At 32.9% G+C, this 4909-nt stretch overlaps 1 protein-coding gene across 1 annotated transcript in view; it reads left to right on the top strand.

Annotated features, from left to right (window-relative positions):
• Positions 1 to 4764: 4764 nt before the first annotated feature.
• ptpreb (protein tyrosine phosphatase receptor type Eb) overlaps positions 4765 to 4909 on the top strand; it is a 29550-nt gene continuing 29405 nt past the window's right edge. Inside the window, exon 1 of the mRNA XM_051723389.1 lies at positions 4765 to 4873. The gene's annotated coding sequence lies outside the window, so the exon portion shown is untranslated. The remainder of the gene's footprint in view (positions 4874 to 4909) is intronic.

Raw genomic sequence — 4909 nt, 5'->3', positions numbered from 1 at the left:
GGACAGAAACGCGACGCCAGCGACACCTACCGCAGCGGAAGTAAAAACGCATCACTTAATTTTCTGTGAGCCACATCCAAACATCAATCTATCTATCTACAGGGTTGGGGAGTAGCGAAATACATGTAACAGGAATACGTATTTAAAATACAAAATATAAGTAACTAATATAAGTAACTGTATTCCACTAGAGTTACAATTTAAATCATTGGTAATTAGAATACAGTTACATTCAAAAAGTATTTTGATTACTGAAGAGATTACTTTGCATTTTATTGTCATTTGTTCCATTTAATATTTAGTCCTTTCAGATGGAAAACATTTATACATATAAATGATATAATCCAAAGTGCATTTTAATAGCAGTGAAACACTTTCTTATGATGTGTTACATTCATACGAGCAGACAGAGAAGTAAGTTTGAAGTAAGTTTGGAGCAGAAGAAATAGAAATAAACCTTGTGTAAATTGTCAGCTGTACGCTAAGCTAAAATGCTATTTCTAGCCATTTTACATGCACGTTACCAGGCACGATCATATTTTTTAAGAAAATTCACGTTGGATCATAATTTCTTTTTTTCTAGTAAGACCTTTGATGTTATGGCAAAAATCGAATTCTTGATAATAATTTTTGTATTGTTTTCCTGTAAAATATCTAAAAATCCTTAAAACAAGATCAATTTGATTGATCTTGTTTTAGAAACAACATTGCATAAGATATTTAGGTTTTTCAGAGAATGAATTTTTAACATGTGTATTTTGTCTTACTGTACTGGCAGAGTTTTTATAGTCAAAACAAGTGAAAAAAATCTACCAGTGCTGAAGAAGTAATCCAAAGTATTTAGAATACGTTACTGACATTGAGTAATCTAACGGAATACGTTACAAATTACATTTTACAGCATGTATTCTGTAATCTGTAGTGGAATATGTTTCAAAAGTAATCCTCCCAACCCTGTCTGTCTGTCTATCTATCTATCTATCTATCTATCTATTATGTACATTAACTATTCATGATGCTCTACTGAAAGTATATTGCGCAGCTAATATTAAAAAGGAAAGATTCTGTCTTAAAAACAAATGTGAGGTTATACACTGTAGAGGAGAATAGCTACATACTGTATATCATTATACCTGTATCATCAATTAGTTTAGAAAATTTGAAATAAGAAAATGTTTACAGTACTGTGCAAAAGTCTTAGGCACATAAGATGTTTCACAAAAACATTTATCTTAAGATAGTTATGTATATCTTCAGCTTTAGTGTGTCAATTGGAAAAATACATTTTAGACTCCCAAACATTTTTTGCAAATAGAAAAAATTAGAATAGAAGAACAGGGAGCCCTGCAACAGATGTCATGTCCCCCACAAAGCCCTCCACTGAACATCGTGTCAGTCTGAGATTACATAATGAGACCGAAGCAATTGAGACAGCCTAAATAGATTGAAGAACTGTGGCAAATTCTCCAAGAAGTTTGGAACATCCTATCTGCCAACAATCAAGAAAAACTGTGTCCAGGTGTACCTAGAAGAATTGGTGCTGTTTTAAAGGCAAAGGTGGTCACACCGAATATTGATTTAGCTTTTTTATGTTTACTGGACTTTGTATGACATTAATTGATAAATGAAAACTTTTTATGTCATTATTTTTGAAGACATCCTCACAATGCAACATTTTTCACAAGTGCCTAAAACTTTTGCACAGTACTGTATCTAGGTTACTTATCCAAACTTCATTCCCTTTCCTTAGCTACATGCAGCCTATACAACATAAGCAAACTGACCCTTTTCAGTCCATGACTGAGTCATGTCTTTCAATGCATGTGTTAGTCCAGCTTGTATTCATCTGACAAGGGGGAAGTTGAGATTACTTAAACATCCAGTAGTAGTTGCAGTTGAATTACACACTATGTAACTGTAGATAAATAGCACCCAGATTAATCCATGTGGCATATTCTAGCTTTTCATTTTATGACACAAACATTCTAAATAATATCTCTGAATATATTTTTTTCATGCAACCAAAGTCTAAATGGTTTATTACAGTAAATCTTCGGAATTACACCACTTCCTGTTGCCCCCAAAATCAGGCTGCTCTCTTTTTAGTTGAACATGATAAGCATGTGCTTTGATTCCGAAGGAAACTGCTGCATCACAAATTTCTTTGCCAAACTACATGTTATGGATATAGCCTGCTGTGATATGCTGAAGATCTTTTATACAATTATATATCATTACAACATACATGCATGGTTAATACAGATGCAAGGAAAAATATTGAGGTAAAAAGTACATTTCTCAGTTGTTTCCAAGTCTTCCCTGAATTATTGTTAGATATAATGCATTAATTCAGATTTGATGCTGCTGGGTTCTGACCAAGAAGCAGATCTGTAATTAAAACAAATAATTAAAATCAAATAATTAATAATAAATAATCATTACATGTTTAATATAAAAATTACAAATCTGCCCGCATAAAATGATGTTTAGTCCAAAAATGCCTAAGCTGTGTGTATGCATGCAGCAACAGCAGCAGCAGGAGAGAGAGATTTTGGCTATTTATTGATTTTAGATGGCCAGATGTTTTTTTTTTTATTTATTTTTTATTTATTTTTTTACACTGTAAATATATTTGGGATATATTTAATATTATTAAATACCATTTATTAAAAAGACGTTATCTTATAGGCTACTGTATCCTTTGATTGTTATGATTTCTATGTGGATAATTCCCCCACATGGGGAAAAAAATTTAATTGCTTATTATCACTTATTTTGGTTGAGATAAATACCTTATTTTGAGCGTGTTTTTCAGACCTGGTCCCATTTTTTATTCCTTGAGAGATCTATTAACACTGCAACTGCTACATCACCCACCTTTAGCAGAGTACTGTTATTAAAACAAAGAGAGAGAGAGAGAGAGAGAATGTTATTAACCATTCTTTAATTTCGTTCTAACCGGTTACCAATTGGAAAGGAGGCAGTGGAACCAGAAAAATAAATAAATAAATACCGTTCCTGCTCAGGATTAAACAAAAGGAAAAATATTTCGTATTTAGTCCCTGGTCAGAAGTTTGCAGGCCAGCCTGTATTTAATTAGCTCTGATATGCTTTCAGATTTGAAATGTAATAGGCCATTGTGAATGGAAACAGACAGCAGGCAGATAGTGGTTAATCTGAAGTGAAACAAACAGTATTTAACCCTTTAATGCATACCTCGGGTCTTTAGTGACCTGGGACCTCATTCCACCCCCTGTACCTCATCCATTTTTTTGGAGTTATGCCCACACCTCTTTAGAATTCCTCAGCCTTTCTCTTCTAAATAGTGTATATTTTTATAACTGCTTGATTATAAGTGTATAGGGTCATTAAAGACCTATTGATATGTAATAGTGTTGTTTTTTTGTTTTGTTTTTTGTTTTTGTTTTTTGCGCTTCTATAAATCATATTTTATTATTATTTTATATCTATATAAGTTTACTATCATAGAATATGCACATACATATTATACATGTTATTTCTTACTCAAGGTAGCGCTGTTGTTTCAGTGATTGACTTGATTTATATTTGACATTGCTATTTGATGAAGAAGCAATGTGGAAGTAAACTATAGCAAGTACAACACATGAACAGTATTGGCTACTGTCATTTGGGCATACTACTAAAATTAAGTTGCGCATCTATTTAGACTCAAAAAGGGCCTGGGAAAATACATATGAGTAGCTTATGTGTAGCTTATTTGTAGATTATGTGTTATGTGTAGCTAAATAATGTGTTTAACAGCCAGTTGCATCTCATTAAATTTCATTGTGGAAGTAATGATTCCTGTTCTATATTTGTTGCATCATCTCTTTGATATATGAAAAATAAAACTATTTATAAAACTATGTACTATTTTAAACTAAAACTGAATAAATATATCAATATATTCTATTCTATTATTTTCTAATTGTCACGAAAATGTTTTGAAAATTTGACACTATCTGGGCATTTTGTAGATCCATTTGTGATAGATATACAGTACGTGCCGGGTCTCTAAAGACCTGGATATATAATGTTTGACAAAACACCCATTTAAGGTGCAGCCCCATACAACTTTCCCCAAAACTGTTGTTCCCCAAAAGTTCTGTTGGGTGCACTGTAGATCAGCATTATGGTTGAATGCATCTGGTACCTGATCCTGCTGCTAAATACAAACATATCATAATGGTAACATGCAGAACACTACATCTGGTGGGTGATCCTGTTTTTAAATACAAATATACAGTAGACCAGAAAGGCAGGATAAATACTTAAGGACTCAGCATTCAGTCATAGGATTATTACATCATATGTGAATACATTCTACAGAGAAATGTGGTTACCAGTATAGAATTCATACACTACACCACTAGGAGATGCTACAGGGGTATTGCTATTTACTCACTAGGCTATTTATTTATTCATTCAATTATTCATTCACTCAGTCAGACTGTTGTCTTTTAATTCGCAGTGTTTTTCAAAGTGAACAGATAAAACTATCATCTAATAATAATAATAATAATAATAATAATAATAATTATATATATATACACACACACACACACACATCTGAAATGGTTAATTATTCAAATCTCTACTTTTTTATTTTTTTCAAATATTCAAAATGACTGTCCGTCAGCATCAACGATAATCTCATTCTCAGTATCTAGAGTAGATGTAGATGACGCACAATTTCTTGTAGCCTACTCTTGAAATGAGAATGACGCACCGGCGGCGAGTAGAGGAGGGACTAGGCTACACTACAGGCACCATTCTGCAAAAAAAAAAGCCCTCAATAACCAGCAGCGCTCGGGATATACTGAGACTTCACATGGACCGGGACATCACACTGGTAATATTGACATTGTTACTTTACTGGTGGTTCGTG

Source organism: Myxocyprinus asiaticus, chromosome 17, assembly GCF_019703515.2.
Source record: "Myxocyprinus asiaticus isolate MX2 ecotype Aquarium Trade chromosome 17, UBuf_Myxa_2, whole genome shotgun sequence".
In the NCBI taxonomy this organism is placed as follows: domain Eukaryota; kingdom Metazoa; phylum Chordata; class Actinopteri; order Cypriniformes; family Catostomidae; genus Myxocyprinus; species Myxocyprinus asiaticus.
The sequence above is the reverse complement of the archived record's forward strand: the minus strand, read 5'-3'. Positions and strand labels throughout refer to the sequence as shown.